This window comes from Notamacropus eugenii, chromosome 6, assembly GCF_028372415.1.
Source record: "Notamacropus eugenii isolate mMacEug1 chromosome 6, mMacEug1.pri_v2, whole genome shotgun sequence".
NCBI lineage: Eukaryota > Metazoa > Chordata > Mammalia > Diprotodontia > Macropodidae > Notamacropus > Notamacropus eugenii.
This window is the reverse complement of record NC_092877.1, coordinates 215,334,480-215,359,678: the sequence shown is the minus strand read 5'-3', so window position 1 is coordinate 215,359,678 and position 25,199 is coordinate 215,334,480.

Genomic DNA, 25,199 nt, shown 5'->3' with positions numbered 1-25,199 from the left:
AGAGCCAAGATGGTAGAGTAAAAGCAGGGACTCACCTGAAGTCTTTCACAAATTCTTTCAGATACCTCTAAAAAGTGAATCTGAACAAATCTGAGTGGCACAATCCACTAGGAGCCAGAGTGTAGCAGATTTCCAGTCCAGGGGAATCCAGAAAGTCAACAGGAAAGATCCGTTGTTCCAGGCTGGGAGAGTGTAGAGCACTCGTGCCCACACTCAACAGCAGCAGAGCAGAAGCAGGCCCTTGTGGACAGAATCACCTGCATTGGTGATTCCCAAACCTCTCAGCACAGGACAGGAGTCTATTGGAGCTGGATAAGAGAGAAGTAGCAACAGCTACTCCTGGAGCTAACAGCCCACAGGCTCGATGTTTGAAAGTCACATACTTGAACTTCCATGAGCCAAGAAGGTGGAGTAGACCATAAGAGCTCTCATCCTCCCTTATTGACCTTGACAAGCCCAGAATGTTGCCCCAGGAAAAATCTTGGAATAGTGGAATATTATGGTAATTTAAATGGGAAGATCTTTCCCATTCAGTAATACACCGATATGACCTGCCTGGGTCACATAGAAAGCCTGAGTCACATGAGTTCTGAGTCACATGGAACCTGTGATGGGAAGAGTTTGATTAACAACTGGAACAGGAAGGATTCAGGCCAGCAGGCAGTTGGCTAGCGTGAATGAGTTTGTGATTTTGTTTAAGAGGGCCTGCTTATGATTTCTTTAATGGAGCTGGTTTCTGAAAAGCCTCACAGGGTTAAGGTGTGAGGATGATGTTGTTCTCTGCATTGTAGTTGTGCATAGAGTTTTGTTACTATGATAGATTTGGCTTTCTGGTGTTTGAATAAATGTTTTGGTTCTGTCTTCCATGTATAGAGTCTGTTGTATTTTGTAGTTCAGAATTGTGCCAGCATATTCATGGCTGCCATAGGTGCTATGAATATTACATTGGCATTACAAATGGTGATGAGGATGGAATCACAAAATATCAGACCTCTGTTTGGAGGCAGGAAGGCTTTGGAGGAAGAAATGGATTTCCCAGGGTAGGAAGATTTGCCTTGTTTCTTCCAAGCAAAAGAATGCACCCTGAACTTTAGAGAAAATGTAGAGAAATCAAAGATCAACAGATATGGCTTCCAACTGTCTGATCATAATCTATATGTATATCACAAATCCAGAGATAGATTCAACTATCTGATCATAGTTACCAGAGAGGAAAGCACTAACGTCTGGGTTTTCAAAGTCAGGGGGCTCCTTAGCAGCTTCCTAGAGACTCCTTTGGCCAAACATACACTCCCAAGCAGTAAGCCCCAAAGTAAAACCTCACCCTCAGAGTATTTATACATTTTTTAATGCCAGAGGCATCACAGCCCTTGGGAACCAGTGCCTCATTGTGTGTGTGTTCATCCTTCATTGTCAAAGAAGATCATGCTGTCAGAGAAATAATACATGACTTGCATTTGACTTTGTTTTGAGTGAGGGAGGGCTGTGCAGGTCACCAGCCTTACTTCTCCTTCAGAGTCATCTGAATCCAGTGACCATATTCATCAGGATGACTGGAGATGACCCAGGATAAGACAATTGGGGTCAACAAAAGGTGTGAGCTTTCCTACAAATCTTCCCAGGTTCATTAATAGGTGGGGAAGATCTTTAATCTCATTAACAATACAAATACATATACTGTTTCTAGTTAAAGAAACTCTTGTTTCTGTACTTTACTCTTAGTAAAGTCTCTTGGTTGACAAAGGCAAGATTCAATCAGAGGTACTTTATACTAAAACAAAAATAGCAAAAGATCCTACTTTTTTGCCCTTACAGAGTATGAATATTAAGGAATAGTATTGGACTATAAGAAATGATGAGCAAGCAGACTTTGGGAAAACCTAGAAAAACTTATATGAACTGATGCTGACTGAAGTGAGCAGGACCAGAAGAACAATGGACACAGTAATAGCCACAGTATGAAAAGACTGATTTTGATAGAATTAGCTCTTCTAAACAATGCAAGGGCCTAAAGCTTTCCAAAGGACTCATGATGGACAATGTCATCTACATTCAGAGAAAGAACTATGGAGTTGGAATACAGAGTGAAGCAGATCGTTTTCTATTTTGTTTTATTTCATTTTCTTTCTCATGGTTTCTCCCATTTGTTATAATTCTTCTATGCAACATGACTAGTGTGAAAATGCATTTAATAGGAATATATGTGTAGAGCTCATATTGGACTGCATGCCATCTTGGAGAGGGAGGGGGACAAAATTTAAATATTATGGAAGTGAATGTTGAAAACTGAAAATAAATAAATTATTTAAATTAAAAAAAAAAGAAATGGGAGATATAAGTGGAGTCAGTCCATGAGTTAATAAATACTAAGTACCTACCATATTTCACTTTTCTAAGCACTGGAGATACAAAGGAAAGCAAAAGATAGATCTTGTTCTCAAGGACCTCAAAGTCCATTGGAGGAGACACATGTGAGAAACAATTTTACAAACAAGCTATATATATGTTAAATTGGAAGCAATCCACTGAGGGAAGGTGCTAGAATTAAAGGGAGAAGTGAAAGTCTTCCTGTAAAAGGTGAAGTTTGAGCTGGATATTAGATTAAAGGAAGTGAGTAGTCAGCAATTAGGAGAGAGAGGATTCTAGACTTTGGGAAGAGCTAGTGAAAATGCCTGGAGTCAGGAGATAGATTGTCTTTTTCAAGTAACAGCAAGGAGGCCAGTGTCATTGGATCAAAGAGTGCAAGAAGATTGGAAAGGTATGTGTGTGAGAGCAGGTTGTGAAGATCTTCAAAGGCCAAACGGAGGGTTAATTCTTTAATCCAAATATTTGGTCCTGAAGGTGATAGGAAGCTATTGGAGTTTATTGAATTGGGGGAGAGGATAACATCATCACACCTGTACTTCAGGAAAACCAAGCTGGCATCTGAGTGGAGGATGGCTGGGACTTGTGGCAGAAAGACAAACCAGAAAGTTATTGAAATAGTGAAAGCTTAAGGTGATAAGAACTTGCCCCAGGATTGAGGCAGCATCAGAGGAGAAAAGAGAATGCATATAAGAGATATAACAAAGATAAAAATTAACATCAAAATTCAAATGTCTTGGCAACAGACTGTATATGATGGATGAGAGATAGAGATTTGATGTTGACACCTAGACTACAAACCTAGATGATGGAGAGGATGAAGACAGGTAACTTCAAGAGTAACAGGGAAGTTAAGAAATGGGATAAGTAGAGGAAAAAAGTAATGAGTTTCATTTTCGACATATTGAGTTTAAGATGTATAGGAGAAATTCAGTTCAAGATGTTCAATAGGTATTTGGAGGAAGGAAACTGGAGGTCAACAGGAAGTTTAGGGCTGGATAAGTAGATCTGCGAATCATCAGCATAGATATGATAATTAAATCCATGGGAGTTGATGAGATCAACAAATTAAGTTGTAGTGAGTAAGAAGAGAAGAGGGTCCATTGTAGGGCCCTATGGAACATCAGCAGTTAGCATGAGTGACCTAGTTAAAGATCCAACAAAGGATATTGAGAAGGTATGATCAAGTAGTGAGGAGGACCAGAAGAGAATGTCATCACAAATACCTAGAGTCAACTAGACCTCTCATCTTCAGTGTAATTATTCCCTCTAACTATATCTGCTCATTCTACATGACTCATGACTATGTCCTTCCTGAAATCTACCTGAAGCACGCTGAGGGCCTTCCTTGAATTCTGTAACATTGTGCTGATACAATTAGTGCACATGATCTCCAACTACTAAATCAATTGTCCCTTGCTCTCAAACCAGTTCATTTTTTAAACCCAGTTATATTTCCTGGACATCCTTTATAACATTTCTTCCTTACTGTCTCTGGTCCTTGATGAAATCATTTTGCCCTGCTCTCAGTTTTCTCACTTATTAAATGAGTGGGTTGGAAGAAATATTCTCCACAATCCTTTCCCAACTTTAAATCTATGACTTTATCATAGTGTGAAATTCTTCATTTGTAATGGGTTGCAACCTGCCTACTCCTCCCATTCTTTGGTTCTTCAGAGACTTTACTGTTTCATGTCTGAGTTTTATATTATTGCCAGAGCAAAGGCCATACATCTAAGAAGCATTAATGACCAATAATAGAAGTTTGAATATGCCCAACCTTTAAGATTAACACTTAAATACAAAATTGTATACAAACATGTCAGTTTCTTTAGGTTTTATGTTCACAGCAGAATATTGGCCTAACTGGACAAGGGATCTGAACCAATATGGCAACTACACTAATGACTTCATGGAATTGATGCTCTTTCCAAATATAAAGGTAAATTATGTTCAAGGTAAGTCGATAGACAGACAGATAGATAGATAGATAGATAGATAGATAGATAGATAGATAGATAGATAGATACATAGATACATAGATACATAGATACATAGATACATAGATAGATACATAGATAGATACATAGATAGATAGATAGATAGATAGATAGATAGATAGATAGATAGATAGATAGATAGATGGAAAGATGGATGGATAGATGGATATGGATACACAGACAGAGTAAGAAGTGATAAAACATTTTTTAAGAATTCATTTATGGTATCTAATTAAATGTTAGACAATTGCAAAAATAAGTTTAAAGGACTTTGATTTGTAAGGTGAAAGTTTTGTGGTGTATTATCATCTGGTAATACTCAATAAATATTAATAATAATATGTTGGTCATCTGAAGATGCCTCCAAACTTAAATCTTCCTATTTTTTAGAAAGAATCATTGTTTTTGCTTTTACACTTAGACCTTCAAATACTCTACAGATTTTATTTAACTCACTTAAAGAAAAAAACTTGAGGTCACTGAGAAGATAAATGACTGGCTGAGGGCAACATAACTTCATAGGCAGGATATTCTACTGAGTAAATATGTTATATTTCATCAAGGGAGTATATTTTTTATCGAGCACATGAAGAACTAAAGGATATGTAGCATAAATTATGTAGACTAATAAGGGAAGCTTAGTGTTTAGATATACGAGTTATGATCATTTTAATTCTGTTTATGTAATTTTAAAACATCTGGTCAGTCCAGTCAAAAAGTCACTTAGCAGTTATTTTTTAATGTGTAAGTGAGCTAACAAACTGCAGAGTTTTTCAATATACTGTTTTGACGTTATCTGGATGCTGCTACCCTCCTACTCAAAGCTGAGAGGTTAAAATACCAAAGGTTATATAACAAGCTTCCTCATTTATCAATTGAGGGGATTGGACTAAATCATCTCTAAGGTCCTTTCCAGCTCTAACAGTCTCTGTGTTGATGTTTCTAACCTTGAAAATGACAAAAAAGCAACTCTTGGCTCTCCCTTCACTCTTTTACAAAATTTATTCAACCAGCAAGAAGAGGAAGAAAACGAAAACAACTTACAGGCAGGAAAACAGTAGCAGGTCAGGGTCACGCAGAATTTGAAGGCACCTACTACAAAAGGGAAAACATTAGTAATGACAGTTCTATTCATTTCTATAGAAAATTACAGTTTTCAAAGTGTTTTCACTCAAATGATCTCATTTCATTGTTCTGGGTCTTTTTTTTTCTAGATGACAAACACTGCAAGTAACTCCAGCAAACAGAAAAAAAAAATAGTGATCAGCAGCTGCAGATGAAGCATATTCAGTCATTGAAATATCTGCTAAATCTTTGTAACACAAAGTTTTAAAAGAAAAGATAATGTAACACTTCTAAATCTTAACTGCTGCATGGTCTGATACTGTCATCAAAGACTGTAGCTTAAATGAAAGTGAAATTAAACTTTAATTGAAGCGAAAAGTGTCTGCCAATGAAAGTTATGTAAGAACATTAAGTAATCACAATGGTTATTAATGACAAAATCCTGAGTTTTCCCTTATTACTCAGTAAGAATTGGATTGTTAGTCAGTAAGCTGGCTTATCGATTGAGTAGTTCCTAAGCACAAGGCATTGTAATGGACATAAAGATGTATATAACATAGTTGCTTCTTTCAATTAAGTAATATCTTTATGTACCTATAGTTAGTAGATCAGTCATTTAAGATTAAGAAAAATTGTGGAGTTTCAGAAAGCACATCAATGATTCAGGTGACAATGAGCTGAGGTTCTGAAGAATGAGATAAAGCCATAGTGAGCATAGATTTTTGAGGGTCTTGAATACAAAGCTAACAATCTGGGGGTTTACCTTTTAGTTAATAGAAATCAATCTAAAATTGTTAAACAAGGAAATTACACTATCCCCTGTATATTTAAAGGTGAGTAAGCTCAATGAGGCATAAGGATTTTCCAGAATCTAAGATGATAAAATCCCCACAAAATCACACAAGCAATAAATGACAGAGACAAAATTTGAACTCAAATCTTATGTCTCCTAGTTCTGCCTCCTGATAAGCATAATAAACAGATTTATAGATGATACAAAAATGTCAACAAAAAGAAATCTCCATCATATTTTAAATATATTACAATTTGGCTTTCCAAGTTTGAATTTATACACCCTTCAAAACAAGAAAAAAAAATCACAAGCAAGGCTTTAAAATTAGCGTAATCTCTGTATGGGGTGGCTCTTGTCCTATGATAGACTTCTTTTTGTCCATCCTTCTGATCACTATTTCCCAATGCCTTACCTGGCAGAAGAACTTCAGTGGAAGAGTAAGGCAGGCCCAAGAGAGAATTGAACAGATGGCACTTGGAAATGCTGAATGTTAAAAGAAAGCTGAGATTGGGGAATACTGTCCTTCACACAAGCCTAATAATCATAAGTAATTTTACCCACTGCATTATGAATGGCAAAGATAAAAATAAGAAACTTAAACCTTAAGCCCATTCCAGATCTGTTGGGAATGTTTTGTCCTGGTTTCCTCAAGGTCAAACTGACTGAAATTATGATCACATGAATCTTTGGAAAACCATTAATTCTCCTACGGGATCGGCTTACAATGGCACATCCTTTTAGATTATACGCTACTGACATTTGTTAGCTTGCTTTGGTCCTTTACATTTTCTTATGTGTATACTATATACTTCTTGAATTCTGAATCAGATTTTCCCTCTTGTTCATAGCACTACCCTTTTAACCATCTTAAAAACTATTTATTCTATGGATCACTTCTGGAAAATATCCCTTTATCACTCTCTTCTTAAGATAAGCTCTGAAAAAATTCAAAAGAATTACTTTGCTTTCAAATAATGAGTTTGTTTTGGATACCAATTGTTACCTACTATAATTTAAAATACAAGATTCTCAGGAAGGAATAATGATGATATGCTATGATAATCACACTGAATCTTAGATTTGGAAGCTACTATGGAGGCTGTCTAGTTTACATATTAACTGAACAAAACCATCTCTACAATATCCCTGATAACCAATTATTTGACCTTTGTTAGAAGACTTCCAATAATGAGGAACCCACTACTTACCAAGAAAGCCTTTTTTATTTGGATAGTTTCAGGTGATAGGAAGGTTTTCCTTACATTGAATTTATTCCTTATTGAATGAATTCCTTACATTTAAATCTGCTTCTTTTCAACCTCCAACAAGTGTTCCTAGTTATTCTTTCAAACAATCAGAACAAGTCTAATTCATTCTTCTCCATAAGTCTTTCACATATGTGAAAATAGCTAAGATATATGTTGCCCCTTGATCTCTTCTCCAGGATTACCCTTCCCAGTTCCTTCAAATGGTCTCCTATTGCAATGGTTCTGAGTCACTTCACCATCCCAATTTCTTTTCATCTTACCCTTCATTTTCAATGTGATTCATAAAATGAAAGAGAATGAATATTATTATCCACTAATAACTTCATGTCAACTTGAAGAGGTCACTAGTAATGTGCCCTGAAAATCTGTTCTCAGGCTTCTACTCTTCAATACTCTAGATGTGGTATACAAAAATATTTATAGCAGCTCTCTTTGTGGCAGCCAAAACCTGGAAATCAAGGGGATGCCCATCAATTGGGGAATGGCTGAACAAGTTGTAGTATATGAAAGTAATTCTACTATAAGAAATGATGAACAGGGAGGCCTGGAAGGACTTATATGAACTGATGGTGAGTGAAAGAAGTAGAACCAGGAGAACTGTGTACATGGCAACAAGCACAGTGTGCAAGGAATTTTTCTGGTAGACTTAGTCCTTCACAGCAATGCCAGGACCTAAAAAATTCCCAATGGACTTTTGAGGCAAAACACCTTCCACATCTAGAGAAAGAACTATGGAATTGGACTGCAGAATGAAGCAGACCATTTTCTCTTGTGTTATGTTATGTTTTGTTTTGTTTTATGGTTTCTCCCATTCATTTTAATTAAAATGTATGTAATTTTTCTATGTAACATGACTAAGGTGAAAATGTAGTTAATAGGAATGTATATGAAGAGCCTATATAAGATTGCATGCCGAATCAGGAAGGTAGTGGGGAGGGAGAGGGAAAGGAGGAGAAAAATCTAGGATATATGGAAGTGATTGTAGAACACTGAAAGAAAATTTTAAAAATTAAAATTAAAAAAATACTCTAGATGTGGTATGATCAGTGTAGAGTACAGTGGACATATCAGCTCCCAGGTCTGGACATTATACTTTTCCTACGGTAGGTTAAGATGGGATTAGCCTTTTTGTCATCATACTTTAGTATTATCTCATGCTAAATCTCTTAATCATATGAACTGATCTCAAACCATGCTTCCTCAATCCTATACTTCTGAAGCAGATAGCTTGAACCTTAATGTAAGATTTTAGATTCATCTCTTAAACTTCTATCCTATTCAAACTGGCTGATAACTTAACCTATTATTTTAGTTCATTATTCCTTCACCCTACATTTAACTTTCATCCATCTGTAATCTGTAAATTTGATTGATTCTGAGACAAAGCATGTCTCTGAGCCACAATATGAATTTGAATCCCATCTCTTTCACTTACTACCTTTATGACTTTGAACAAGTCTCTTAACCTCCTTTGATCTCAGGTTTCTCATCCATAAAATGAAGGCATTGGACTAGATGACCTTGAATCTGTCTTCAAATTCTAGACCACCGCTCCTAAGATCTCTGCTTCCATGTAAATAATGGATCAAAATATTGAATAGCGCAGAGCCAATAAGAGATTCCTATGACACTCTACTTGTAATCTCCATGAGTTGACATAGAATACTATGTACTCTTAGAATGTGGCCATTAAGCCAGTTCCAAATACATCTAACTGTATGATCATCAAGCCCACATCCATCTATCTTGTTCACAAGGGTAGCATGAAAGACTTTGTAAAATGTTTTGCTGAGATCCACATAAACTATAGCTATCTAGCAAGTGTCAAAAATGGAATTGAGGTTAGTCTAGTAAGACCTTTTCTTAAAGCCATGCAGGCTGTTATTGATCACGATTTTCAAATACACAGTAACAAATCCTTCAATAATACACTCTGGAATTTTGCCAGGAAGTCAGACTCACAGGTCTGTCATTTATAAATTCAGTCTCCTCTTTTTTTGAAAATACAGAAAACATTTGCCATTTTTCAGCCCAGCAATATCTTCTGTGCCCTTTGTAATCTTTCAAAGGTCACTAACAAAGATCTGATAATTATAAGTACCAGTTAATTCAGTATCCTAGAATATAGTTTCTTCAAGTTTACTCACTGAGGATAGGTAGGTGCTCTCTCACAATCATCTAAGTTATTTTAGGTTGTTACTTCTTGTTAGACAATTTTTGAGCTAACCTTCTTCATCCAAAGATCATTTCCTTGGGAAAAAAAATGAAGCTAAATGAGATTTGAATACTTCTGCCATTTCTCCATTTTTTGTGATCATCACATAATACATTCTGAAAAATGAACTTACCTCTTATTTGAGTCTCTTTTTCCTCTGGCATAGTTTTAAAACATTTTTCTTGTCTTTAAGATTCATGAAGAGTGTAAATTCTTGCTAAATTTTAACACTAATCTTTTTTATAATGCTGCAATACTTTAAAAAAAATAGTCCTGTGTTACATGCTTTTGCTTCCATTCCCTAAGAAATGTTTTAAGAATACAAATTGGATTATGAGTTCCCTCTTTGGGTGGATCCCTATGTCTTAACTAATGGGGTTTGTTTCTATTTCATATTCAAAATTTCATGTATATTACACCCGTTATATGCCAGGCACTGTGCCAAGTGCTAAGCATTTTACAAATATTTTCTCATATGATCCATACAATAATCCTAGGACATAAGTGCTTTTATTATCCCCATTTTATAGTTGAGGAAAGTAGGATTCTACTTATCCTTCCCCCAAGCCTTTAAATAAGAGAGAGACAAAGACACAGAGAAAAATTAAAGTCCATACCAGACTATGACCTCTATGGCATGAATGCCAAAAGGGAATGGTTATTTCATCCAAAGGATCACATCTTTTCTACTTCAGCTCCCTTATTCACTCAGATCTTCTATTTGAACAATAAAATTGTTACAAAGAGAAGCCACTAATTTATTAGAAACTGATTTCGGTGGAGTGATCTCAGTAAAATTTTGGATAAATTATATTTCCAATATGTTATGCTTCTGTTCTAGGTTTGTAATTTTTCACACACTCTTTATCTGTTATCATCTTTTCTCTAGTTGGTTCTCCAGATGTGGGTTGCCTCACATAATAACACCACTTCTATGTCTCTCTATATTGACTTTCAGCCAAATGTTCTTCACCATACTTCCCTACTTCTACCACCTTTGTGATAAGATTTCCTCGCAATTGTATCTTATCAATATACTATAAACCAGGGGCAGGGAACCTGTAGCCTCAAGGCTACATGTGGCCTTCTAAGTCCTTGAGTGTGGCCTTTTGACTGAGTCCAAGTTTTATAGAACAAATCCTTTTGTTAAGGGGATTTATTCTGTGAAGTTTGGATTTAGTCAAAGGGCCATACTTGAGGATCTAGAGTGTCACATATAACCACAAGGCTAGAGATCTCTCACTCCTGCTATATACTCTTTGAATCTCTCCCTTTATATAATCTTTTATTCTGTTCTTTTTGGACAAAGTTGTGGCATTATGTAGAGGCTGGAAACTACTGCAGCTTTTTGGGGACTGTATATATCTCTAGAGCCCTAGGAAAAAAGACCAATACTTGACTATAGGATAGCTAAATACTCTCTAGGGTAAATACCATCTGGATCAAGCTGAACATGAGCCAAATCTTTTTCATATATGATAATTTTTATAGCAAACTTATTTAAGTTACAACCCCACAATTCCCATCCTACCAAGGGGAAAGGTCTTTCTGTTCCAACAGAAATCCTTATTTAGATAAAGCAAACCCCCATGGCCAGTTGTTATATCCTCAGGTTTTAGGACTGATCGAGGCAAGGGGACTATATCAAACCAGCAATGCCTAAGTATGATCATGTAGAGAAAGCTAACTTCTATCTGTATGCAATCTTTGATAAAGCCTTTATATCAAATCAACTCTTAAGTATTATGTTCAATTAAATAAATAAATAAATATTAAGAATAAGTCACTCCAGAATGATCTTGTTTATATATATATACATATATATAATTTCTAAATTAGTGGTAATGAAGACACTGTGAATATAATTTATTTACCCAAATTTTAGTAAAGCTTTTGATAAAGTATCTCATAGTATTCTAGTGGAAGAGATGGAGAAATAAGGATTGGACCATAACACAATCAGATATATTGAGACCTGGTTGGATAGCCACTTAAAGAAGAGTTTTTAATGGTTCGATGTTAACATGCCAGAATATCTCTAGTTGAGTATCCCAGTGGTCTGTATATTTAACACTTTCATCAGTTACTTCGATAAAGGTATGTGTGGTTATACATATCAAATCTGCAGATGAAACAAAACTGGAAGAGCTTGCTGAAGCATTGGATGACAGAGTCTGGATCCAGAAGGAACTTTGCAGCTAAAGTATTTGGCTAAATCTAATGACAGGATAGTCAACAGAGATAAGTATAAATTACTATTCTTCAGCATAAAAAAAAAATCAAATTCACCATTAGAATATGAGGAGGCATGGATAGAAGTTATTCTGAAAGGTTTCTGAGGGTTTTAGTACTGTAATCATGTCAGCAACATGAGGTAGTAGACAAAAGTGGTAATGCAATCTTAGGCTGCACTGAGAGGGTTATAGTTTCCAGGAACAGGATGATAACAACTCTGCTCAAACCATTGTAAGATCTTGTCTTGAGTACTGCATTCAGTTCTGGATACAACGGCTTAAAAAGTCATTGGTAAACTGGATAAAGTTGAGAGGAAAGCAACCAGGATGGTAAAAAGGCCTGAAATCATGCATGAGGAATTCAAATGAGAGATTCTGAGATGAGTCATTTTTCCTCTTTTATTTTCCATCTTTCATAGATGGGAAAAGTATTAGAGGAAAATATAAAACCTAGAATTAAACTTAATAAAGTTGACTTTTGAGAATTTAAATATATTTCTCCCTTTGTTTCTAAAGCAGTTATCATTTTTTGTTTGCTTATTTTCATTTATAGATTTTACATATCAAGGAGCAAACAGTTTAGTAACCCCTCCTAAAATTTCTGGAAAACAAAGAGAGTTTTTCAGTAAGAAATTTCCCAACTGTTGCTTTAGATTGAAGCACAATTAGAACAAAATATTTTTTATTTTCCTCCATTTGAGCTAATTAGGAAAGATGGTGTAAGAGTAATTTAAATGGAAAGATCTTTCTCATTAATTAATAGGCCCATATGATCTGGAAGCCTGGGTCATATATAGTGGGAGGAGCTTGCTGAAGAGGCGGAACAGGAAGGTTGAAGAGGAACCAGGAGGAAGTGAGTGGGTTCAGGTCAGAGAGGATAGAACACAGATAAACTGACACAGGCCAACTGACACATTGTGACAGTTGATAGTGAGAAGGCCCTGGCTGGGGGAGGGGAAGTTTGAGTCTGACACATTGTAACAGTTGATAGTGAGAAGGCCCTGGCTGGGGGAGGGGAAGTTTGGTCTGACACATTGTGACAGTTGATAGTGAGAAGGCCCTGGCTGGGGGAGGGGACGTCTGAGTCTGACACATTGTAACAGTTGAGAGTGAGAAGGCACTGGCTGGAGGAGGGGAGGTTTGAGTCTGACACATTGTAACAGTTGATAGTGAGAAGGCCCCTGGCTGGGGGAGGGGAGGTTTGAGTCTGACACATTGTAACAGTTGATAGTGAGAAGGCCCTGGCTGGGGGAGGGGACGTCTGAGTCTGACACATTGTAACAGTTGATAATGAGAAGGCACTGGCTGGAGGAGGGGAGGTTTGAGTCTGACACATTGTAACAGTTGATAGTGAGAAGGCCCCTGGCTGGGGGAGGGGAAGTTTGAGTCTGACACATTGTAACAGTTGAGAGTGAGAAGGCACTGGCTGGAGGAGGGGAGGTTTGAGACTGACACACTGTGACAATTGATACTGAGAAGACTTTGACTAAGGGAGGGGAGTTTGAGAATGGCTTTGAACTCTGCTGTGATCATATTTATTAACTGATAGATTTTGCTTTCTGGTTCTGGGATTTGGCTTTCTGGTGTTAAAATATTTTTCTTCTGTCTTCTATATGGAGAGTCTTTTATATTTTGTGATTGAGAACTATACTGGCATGTTCAGAGTCACCACCAGTGCTGTGAATATTGCCTTGGTGATACAAAGGGTAAAAAAATAACATTCTAAAATCTTATATTGAAGACAAATTTATAAATCAGCTATAGAAGTTTCCTTATATACACAGATGAATGAATCAGGCATGATTATTTTTATTTTAAATATGATAAACTAAGAAAAAGTGGCCTTTTATCATGTTTTTCTTTCTGGCACTTTTTTTTTCTGGATCTATCCATCCAAATGATTTGAAGATCTTTGTTCTAAATAAGGTTTCTCTTTCTATCAAAACTTCAAATGGTTTGCTTTTCCAATTTATTGCTTTCTCCAATCAGAGCAAATGAAAATTTGGAATGTTTAAATTGTAATTTTGAAATTAAAAAGTGACCCAACATTGTAAAATTTGTGGTAGTATCTTGTATATTATTTTTGATCCTTTAAAACATCAGGACATTTAAGAATTTTCAGACTACAACATAGGTCTTGATCTTCAAAGTTTAACTGCTGAAGGGTCAATCTCATTCCTCCTAATTAGCTGACAAAGTAATTTCAGAATTTTCTATTTAGTTTTCAGAGAAGAAGCACTTTCAGAGAAGAAGACAGTCACAGAATGAGAAGCAGTTGTAGGTGGTAGGTAGCATACCAAGAAAGAAACAAAGGAAAAAGCTAGCAAGGGAAAAGCAAAATGAATGAGGCATTATGATGAGGAAGGAAGCCCAAGATTTGGAATCAGCCTCCTAAGCTTGTGATTCATGTGACATCAGGCAAGTCACTTGGTCCCCTAATCCTAATTTTCCTTATCTGTAGCTTGTAGCACTTATCCTACAATATTGTTGTAAAGATTAAATAAAATAATATTATCAAAATAATTATTTCTGATAATGGGCCACCATCAGTCTTTAAGCCTGAATTTAACTCCGGCTGATTGATTCAGTATAATAGCCGTAAGTCTAAGTAGTCTTGCTACTTCCCTCCACATAAGATCAATACCAGATAATTGAGAGCCTCCCATAATGATGTGAAGCTTATTTTCACAGATATTGACATGCTGATATGGATTTGAAGATGACATATGAAATGGGTTTTTTGACCAGAAACTTTGTGGTTTAGAAATCTCATCAGGATTCTGGAATTCAGACAAATAATATCTGGACTTTTTGGAAACCTGTTTTTTGTTGTTGATTTAAATTTGTCCCAAAGATGCCTGGTTTTTATTTGTTATGATGATTATGTGGTATATTTTGTATGAATGAGAGGAAGAGCTAGAAGCTTTGGAAAGACATAGCAAAAATTTAATGAGTATAGTAAATGGATAGCCCACTGCTTGTTAAACAACATGCTACAGGTATAGACTAGTTAGGCATTTGCTAAAGTTGATGTTGTGGGGCAGGTAGGTGGTACAGAGAAGAGAGAGACAGGTATGAAATCAAGATCTGATTTTAAAACTTGCTTTGGATACTTACTAGCTGTATGACCTTGGACAAATGACTTAACCCTGTTTGCCTCGGTTTTCCCATCTGTAAATTGAGCTGGAGAAGGAAATGGCAAACCATTCTAGTGCCAACAAAACCTTAAATGGGGTCACAAAAAGACAGACATAACAGAAATCATTAAACGACAGCAAAAGTTGGTGTCAATCTGGAAGTAGATTAGCAACTGTATAATATACACACTGATACCATGTGAAATGTCTTACAGTGGTTGCAAAGTGTAAAACCCATTGGTACCATGGTGGTTTATTATTTGCCTATGACCCTGTTTGGTCCTAGATTAATACCCAGGTAACAGATTAAAACTTCATTTGTAGCATACTGGCTGACTTAGAAGAAAGAACTATTCTGGAACTAATATCTGCTGTGGTGCTTCATATGACAAACCAAACATAGTACAGGGAGTTTCCTCACAAGAAGCTCCTTATCCCATTGAAATTATTGGTCTGAATCTCTCTTACCACCTCTACCAACCCCCTCCAAATCAAATGAGTTTTCTACAGTGGAAACGGTATTTCTTTTGGTGAATTTAAGTATTAGAATTCTTTCTCCATTGTTGTACATATTTTAGGCACAAAACCAATAAGCCTGTTTCCTTATTCTGAACCCTTATTAGTACTAAACTTAACTCAACCTAACCTTTAGGAAAAGCAAAACAAAAAAACAATGGTTATACTGAAGAAAGAACAGCCTTTTAACCTAGAAACTGATGTGAATAAGGAATTAGAAATTCAGTTATTTTTACCATCGCAGATTGGCAAAGGGCGACAGGGAAGTCTATGGACATTGAGAACAGGGTCTGACCAGGAACATACTGCATGCAGAGCATCACAGCACTCAGGGAGAGACTGTGCAACAGGGCAAGAAGGAGGTTGTATCCCTGGGCATTTCAGGGCACTTCAACTGGAACAATTGTCATCTAGTAGCATTGTCACCACTGCACAGATTACACATCCAGAGTAAAAGAAGGGGTGGCATTCAGTTGCAGAATGAGAAGCAGTTGCAGATGGTAGGCAGCATACCAAGAAAGAAGCAGTAGAAACGTGGCTCAGATACCAGGAACAGACTCGGATCTCAGTTTCAGCTTCTAGCTGTGGTGGGTGAAAGATGAAATGACTGAGGGAACAAACACCTGAGCTTCTGAGAATATTAATTTATTAAACAACGCACATCAATTGCTTAACTAATTGGGACCAGGCCCCATCAGCTTTGACACTAGCCCTGAATACAGGGGGAAAGAGATTTTTGTACATTCCAAACAAGACCAATTAATTTAAAGAGAACAATTAACCAGGATACAAAATTAGATAATCTGATTTCTAATTGGAGGAAAGATTAGGGGCTTTTCAAGTTGGGAGGGGGAGAGTGAATGGGTACAATTCCCTGAGGTGTCCCACGCCCTACAAGTATCTGTATTCAATCAAAGGAACATGGAAATAATAATTAATTTGCCAGGACAGGGTTATTTTTCAGATAAGACATATGGATTTCTTGAGATATGTGACTGTGAGAAAACTCCTTGCCTCAATCTTTAGATCTCACTGGGTTTTCTGGTCAGCATAACCTTGTTCCTTAGTTAAGAGTCTCTAAGCAATAGGTAGAGGAGGTCCAGCATCCTAGCTACACAGGGCTAGGTACAAACAATGCAATAAAGTTTCCTCACAATCCTTAATTAAATAAAACTTTCTCACAAAACAGAAATTGAACTACAGTCATAAGTGAATAGAAAGGGAACTGAGCTAGCTCTAGAACTAAGTTAAAAGATGGAGTTGTTGTGGTTCAAGGAATTCTCACGACAACTTACTATTCTAATCTTCTCAAATCCCTCATAGCCTAGCCTAAAACATTCAGGGCAATAACCATGACAGGAATACCAGTCCAAAGAGAAGACTGCAGTTATATCACTGAAGACTCAGAGCTTCCAAGCTGGCGGATAGTGACTGTGCCCAGCTGCAGTCTACTCTTGGTCAATCTACTTTGCATCTGCTACTCTAATTGGTTTCCATTCAATTTCGGTACTGGAGAACAAGATGTTCCTGTGCCAGGTGCCCCCTAGAACCTCCTCCCTCCACTTTCTTTCCTCCTGTGTATTGTCTCCCCTGTATATTATAAGATCCTTGAGGGCAAGGACAATCTTTTTATTAATTGTATTAGCACAGTGCCCAATGAACACTTTGTTGGATTGGATTAAATAAACCCACACCCAGGCCAGGAATTTGCAGAGTTCAGACCAGAGGAGACAATGATCATATTTTGCCCTGAATCAGACTACATTTGGAGTACTGAAAGTTTCAGGTCCTCAGCCTGAGTTTACACAACCCTGTCAGCACCACAGACAAGTTGTTGATTTTCTTCACTGATGAAACCTCAGTTTTAACCGAAAGAGTGAGGAAATCAAGCAAATGTGAAAACAAGGTTAGTGAAGATGCGTTTCTATAACTCAAATTTACACAAAGGTAGATCAGTTTCTCAGTGTAAGAAAATCAGATTACAGTATAATATCTCTGCCTCTCAGATGCCATGGGAATACCATGGAAACATGTCAATGCATAGATTCTCCTCATATAGTACATTTGTAGGGATAAAATATGTGAGGTTTCACTAGTACATGACTGCAAAAAGAAATGCCCACTTTAGGTTTAATATTTTGCTGATACTTGAGAATAGACACTTTCCAGTAAAAAACAAAAACAAACAAAAAAGCGACATAGGCTTAGAATGGCTAGGAAGAGGTCTGTCTTGCCTGATAAAGAAGCAACATTTGAAATTGATCATATTTCTAGTTAGTATTGCTCTCATTAAACATTTTTTTTCCCTTCAGAGACTGGTCAGGAGATTCTCAGATGTTCATAGCATTATTGCAAAATAGGCTCATGCTTAAATCTATTTTTGACATTAACTTTAATATTCTTAATACTAACATTTGATAGCATATATTTTCTCTTCATATTTTTGTCTTTGATCAAGTTACTACAAACTAAGATCAAGTATTAAAAAAAAATAGACAAACATTTCCCCCCTACTATTTCATGTAGAGAAGCACAGTATGGTGTAATGTATGGAGAACTGGCTTCAGGGTCTTTATGGCCTAGGTTCAAGTCCCATCTCTGGTAGCTACTGTTTTTAGGTGCCCTAGTTAAGATTCCAAGGCTACAAGAAGAGAAAGAAAGAACAGGAGAGAGGGAGGGAGAGAGACAGACAGAGACAAAGACAGAGACACAGACAGAGAGAGAGAATTTGCTACTATGTGCCAGGCACTGTGCTAAGACCACATAAAGAAGTAATGCAGGGCTATGGGAGGACCATGGTGGAGCCAGGAGAGAGATGAGTATGGCTTGAGCTTCTCATGAAATGGTGGTTCAGGCAAAGGATTCACTAATCAGGAAAGCAGGATGTTGGTATCTCCAGAGCGGGACCAGAGTGTGGGGTGTGGGGGAGGGTGACTAGTGAGGAAATCTAGGAGAAAGGAGTGGAGAAGTTGGACCTGTGTTTGGCGCAGAGAGTTTACTCCTCTGGGTATTCTCTCTACCAATGAAATCACAGTTCTAATCCTTCTCCTATTTTATCAGCTCTTTGGGGGTATCTAGGGAACATCTTGTCCAACCCCTGGGATTGACCATGACACAGAGATTTCATTTTTAGAGCTCTCCTTACTTGGAAGAAGGAAAGCGACCCCTTCTGTGTCATCTTCAAAGCAAACTTCTAAGAAGTTCAATTTACTTGATTGTCCAGCTTTATGTGTTTTAAAATCCTATTAAGAAATTTGAAAATGAATAAAAATTATTAGTACATTGTACAAATATCATAGTCTGTGCATTTTGCTGACTCATTGACTTTTCAGTCTGGCAATATAAAAGTCTGAGTTTTCCTTAGGGGCTCTTACTTACCAGTCTTTTGAGCCATCCTGCTGGCCCATGGAATAACGGGTCTGAGAACCATTGTTTAAGAAGACTTTAATCAGTGATCAGAGCTCAGAAAATTCAACAAGCCACAGTTGAGTTTTGCTTATAAAGTAGGAGTCATGACAGTTGCCCACTTACAGGTGTCCAAAACCAAAAATAACTCTGGCAGGCTGAGTAGCTGAAGTCCTTTTACTAGACATTAAAAAAATCTGGCTCAAAAAGTATGTTAACAACTTGCTGCTGGATTGGCTCTGTGCTAAAGAAAGCACCACCCACATTCATAACCAGAGGTCACTTTGTCTCAAGTCCAGGGAGAGCAGTGTTTTTCTTATATAAGCACAGGTTCAGTAGCTACATCATTGTGCTACATCATTGTGCCACATTCTTTTCCCCTGGCACAGGCTTCTCTAATTTTCTTTTCAAGTGGCAGAAGAGGCAAGGTAAAATGAACAAGCGATAGCTTTACAATCTGGAGACCTGGGATCCAGTAACAAGTGCAACATTTACTAATTGTGTTACCATGAGCAAGTCAGTTACTTGAGCCTCTATTTTCTTATCTCCCAAAAGGGGTGTGTGGTTGTGTGTGTGTGTGTGTGTGTGTGTGTGTGTGTGTGTGTGTCTGTGTGTGTGTGTGTGTGTCTGTGTGTGTGTCTCTGTGTGTGTCTGTGTGTCTGTGTGTGTGTCTGTGTGAAAGAGACAGAGACAGAAAACAACATATGTGCTACTTACCATACAAAAGTACTTTGTTAATATCAAAGTACTTTAGAAATGTAAACTATTTTGCCTTAGACATAAATGTCTCTTCTTATCAGAAACAATCATCTAATCATCAACATCTTCAACTACTTATTTTTACTAAATAGATATTGTATATACATAAACACACACATACTGGCCCACATGCATATGTGTACATATAGAATACTCAAGGGCACTAAGTGGGTAAAACTTAGTACAACAAGAATAGAAGGTGATTTCTTTTGATGAGAAAAGATAGGGGGGCGGAGCCAAGATGGCGAAGTAGAAAGACGCACATACACATAGCTCCAAACCCACAAACCACAGAACGGCTAGAGGGGACCAAGCCAGGGCGAATTCTGCACCCAGAGACCACAGAATATTGGAGCGAGGGAGATTTCTGTTCTGGAGAGACCTGCAAACCTCTCGCGGGGGGTCCTTCGCTCCGTGGACTGGGCGCCGGGACGGGGAGCAGAGGGCAGCCCTGCTGCGGCCACGACACCGTGAGGAAAAGATCCGAGAGGGCTACGGGGATGGGATCTCCAGAGGCCACGCGGGTCCCCCCACCCACAGAGGGACCTGCAAACCTCTCGCAAAAGGTCCGTCGCGCTGCAGACGCAGAGCCCAGCCTGGACCTGGGGCAGCCGCGGCTCCGAGAGGCACAGATCTGAGAAGGCTCCAGAGACAGGATCTCCAGCAGCGGCACAAGCCCCCCCACCAACAGGTGACTGACGGGGGTAGGTGAGAGAGTCTCTTTGGTGGGGTGATAGGGGAGTGGGGTACCCCCATGGCTCGGGGGCCCCCAGGAGATAGAAGCTGAGAGGTGGCTACAGACAGGGGCTCCCCAAATGGGTGGGAGCCTGGATCCATTGTGGAAGGTCTGTGCATAAACCCCCTGAGGGAACTGAGCCAGAGAGGGGGCCCTGCCCCTGACCACCTGAACTTAATTCTCACACTGAATAGCAGCCCTGCCCCCACCAAAAACCTTAAGGCGGGAAGCAGCATTTGAATCTCAGTCCCCAAACGCTGGCTGGGAGGACCAGGAGGCGAGGTGGGTGTGAGGAGAACATTCAGAGGTCAGGTCACTGGTTGGGGAGAATGCCCAAAAAAGGGAAAAGAAACAAAACTATTGAAGGGTACTTCCTCGGAGAAAAGACACTTCCTCCCTTCCTTTCTGATGGGGAGGAACAATGCTTGCCATCAGGCAAAGACACAGAAATCGAGGATTCTGTGTCCCAGCCCACCCAATGGGCTCGGGCCATGGAAGAGCTCAAGAGGAATTTTGAAAATCAAGTTAGAGAGGTAGAGGAAAGACTGGGAAGGGAAATGAGAGGGATGAGGGAGAAGCATGAAAAGCAGATCAGCTCCCTGCTAAAGGAGAACCAAAAAAATCTTGAAGAAATTGGCACCTTGAGAACTAGCCTAACTCAGTTGGCAAGGGAGGTGCAAGGGGCCAATGAGGAGAAGAATGCTTTCAAAAGCAGAATAAACCAAATGGAAAAGGAGATTCAAAAGCTCACTGAAGAAAATAGATCTTTCAAAACTGGAATGGTACAGATAGACGCTAAGGACTTTATGAGAAAGACAGATATCTCAGAACATAGCGTGAAGATTCAAAAAATGGAAGATAATGTGAAATATCTTATTGGAAAAACAACTGACCTGGAAAATAGAATCAGGAGAGACAATGTAAAAATTCTGGGACTACCTGAAAACCATGATCAAAAGAAGAGCCTAGACATCATCTTCCATGAAATTATCAAGGAAAACTGCCCTGAGATTCTAGAACCAGAAGGCAAAATAAATATTCAAGGAATCCGCAGAACACCGCATGAAAGAGATCCAAAAAGAGAAACTCCTAGGAGCATTGTGGCCAAATTCCAGAATTCCCAGGTGAAAGAGAAAATATTGCAAGCAGCTAGAAAGAAACAATTCAAGTATTGTGGAAATACAATCAGGATAGCACAAGATCTGGCACCCTCTACGTTGAGGGATAGAAGGGAATGGAATAGGATATTCCAGAAGTCAAAGGAACTAGGACTAAAACCAAGAATCACCTACCCAGCAAAACTGAGTATAATACTTCAGGAGAAAAAATGGTCTTTCAATGAAATAGAGGACTTTCAAATTTTCCTGATGAAAAGACCACAGCTGGAAAGAAAATTTGACTTTCTAACACAAGAATGAAGAGAACCATGAAAAGGTGAACAGCAAAGAGAAGTCACAAGGGACTTACTAAAGTTGGACTGTTTACATTCCTACATGGAAAGACAATATTTGTAACTCTTGAAACATTTCAATATCTGGGTACTGGGTGGGAGTACACACACACACACATGCACACACGCACACATAGAGACAGTGCACAGAGTGAATTGAAGAGGATGGGATCATATCTTAAAAAAAAAAATGAAATCAAGCAGTGAGAGAGAAATATTGGGAGGAGAAAGGAAGAAGTTATATGGGGCAAATTATCTCTCATAAAAGAGGCAAGCAAAAGACTTATTAGTGGTGGGATAAAGAGGGGAGGCAAGAGAAAAACATGAGGTCTACTCTCATCACATTCCACTAAAGGAAAGAATATAATGCACACTCATTTTGATAGGAAAACCTATCTCATAATACAGGAGAGTGGGGGACAGGGGCACAAGTAGGATGGGGGGGAGGATAGAGGGGAGGGCATGGGGAGGAGAATGCAATACGAGGTCGACACTCATGGGGAGGGAAAGGACCATAAGAAAATAGAAGTAAAGGGGGACAGGATAGGATGGAGTGAAATATAGTTAGTCCTATACAACACAACTAGTATGGAAATCATTTGCAAAACTAAACAGATATGGCCTATATTGAATTGACTGTCTTCCAAGGGGAAGGGGTGGAGAGGGAGGGAGCTAAAGAAGTTGGAACTCAAAGTGTTAAGACCAAATGTAATGTTCTTACCCCTGGGTAACAAGAAATACAGGTTAAGGGGTCAAGAAAGCTATCTGGCCCTACAGGACAAAAGAGAAGACGGAGACAAGGGCAGGGAGGGAGGATAGAGGAGAGAGCAGATAGGTCACAGGGGCAATTAGAAAGCTTGGGTTTGGGGGGGGAGGGGAGAAAAGGGGAGAAAATTTGTAACCCAAAATTGTGTGAAAATTAATGTTAAAAGTTAAATAAAAAAAAAAAAGAAAAGATGGTTCATGTCCAAGACACAAGAAAAATCACAATATAAGCCTGCATATCCGTAATAATTGAGTAATGTACAAACATATAGACAAATATGTATCTGTATAATCCCTACACATAAATAAAACCACACACCATATGTTGAACCAATTTGAAGAAAATAGAGGTTTAAAGTTCTTGTAAGAATTTTGTTTCAAAATTAACAAATTCAATTTTAAAATAATTTTTTATTTCAAAGCTTCAATGAATCTGTGATCTCATTAATAGGGGTACAAGCCTCAACACTGCAGATCATAATGAGTCCATACCATCTCATCATGTGCCACCCATTTCTGTGTCCTCCAACATATACTCCATAGGAAGTCCAGTCAATATGTTAGAGAAGAGGCTGCAAGGGGCTTCCTATAGTTTTCTTGACATTACAATGGTAACGGAATAGATGAGTTGTTGTTCATTTGTTACCTCTCTCACCAAATGAATGGAGTACATAATTTTCTAGTCATTCACCTCTCTGATAATATTTCTATACTGCTTTTTTTGGTAACACTGAAGTCTCTCATGTTCACCATGTGTGGGAGACCTATAACTTTAATTCTTCAGAAAGCATCATGTTCCATGTCTGCAGCCTACAGCATTACCAGGAGAATGTTGATTTTCAAAAGATGAGCCTAAGTTTCAGGGGAAAGAGTGGCATCATTAAATGCATTGAGCAATTTCCTTTGGCCAATGGGGGGAAAGTATCTCTTCATATAAAATAAAAATGAACTCTATCAAGCTGATTAGAATAACTTTATTCAGCTGTTGGTGTATGATCTATGATCAATACTTATGCTTGAGGAGACAAGGAACAACGAATTCCTTTGGTGAATTTAATTCTATTTCCCTGCCTGTGAATTTAAGCAAGATGTTCTAGAATGTTTCTCTTATATTCCCCTCCTCCTCAACTTCTCTTTTCTTTCGGTATCATTCTATTCTCTTTGCCTTTCACTATCTTTTAAAAATTTCATTCATTCATTCATTAATTCTCAAAGTCTGAAAAGATAGATGGCACTCATTCATTGCAAGCATAATTAGAACCAGTGCAGAGTCAAGGTTAGTAGGAGAAAAAAATGATGCCTGTTGGCACTGGATGACTTCTTCTCCCTGCCTCCCTTCCTCAAATCCAAATCCATCCTCTTTGCTGAAATGAAAATTCCCCAGGTGAAATTGTTTTCCTAACAACAATGTTCAACTGTCCTGATGAGAAATTTTACAGAATCTGGAGGGAGCAACTCATTCTTTCCCTTTGTGGTGATTCATCAGGTGATCTCTGAACTGGTTCTGTTTGATTTCTTCTGTGTTAAAATGTAAAGACACAAAGGGGAAGATTTTTCTTAGCTCTCCATAAAGCCAGTTCTCTCTGTGATGACCTGGAAAGCCCAACCTTGGTGGCTGAGAAGTCGAGCACAACCTTCTCTCCCAGCAGTTCTGACAACACCATCAGCGCTGACCTGCTTCTCTCTTCAGACACCACCTGCCCTCCAGTGTGTCCCATCTAGTCTCATTGTATTCCCTTACCAGCTGCCAGCCCTCCTCTAAACATCGTGTTCTTTGTCTGCTCTCCTCTGCCACTGTTCTCTTCTCGCATACTGAATAAGTTTGAGGATACTGGTCAACTAGAGCTTCGGTAAAAGGAAGATAATTTCTGAATTAAAACTGAAGAAAAACATCGCTATGGTTCTTTTTCAGTATGATAACTAGAAATTCTTATACCTGAGGAAAGAACCAAAAATTGCATCCCGGGGCAAGCAGCCTGAACCATGCCTTCAAATCAACTTTTTAAAGACAAATTCAGTCAGGTAGAAAGGGAACAATCACAGAGAGACCTCAGGAACAAAATCCTCATTCGAAGAGATATACCCTAAGAGAGACCACAAGTAGCTACGTGGCACAGTGGAGATACTGCGTCTAAATCAGAAAGACCTAAATTCAAAACCCATCTCAGTCTCCTTCTTTTCTGTGACTCTGACAAGTGATTTAACCTTTGTTTGCCTCAGTTTTCCATCCATAAAATAGGGTTAATAGCACCAACCTGCCAGGGTTGTTATGAGAATCAACTGAGATAATATTTGGAAAAAGCCTTAGCTAATTGCTTATTCTAAGTGTTATATAAATAATATGATTGTCGTCATCATCACTAATTCAGAGCAAAATGAAATTACTACTTGAGGGGCTTACCTCTGGGGGAGATAACTAGGTGAAGTCAAATAAGAGAAGAGCTGATATGGGATACTAAACAGAATAGTTTCTATTTTCTGAAGAATATAAG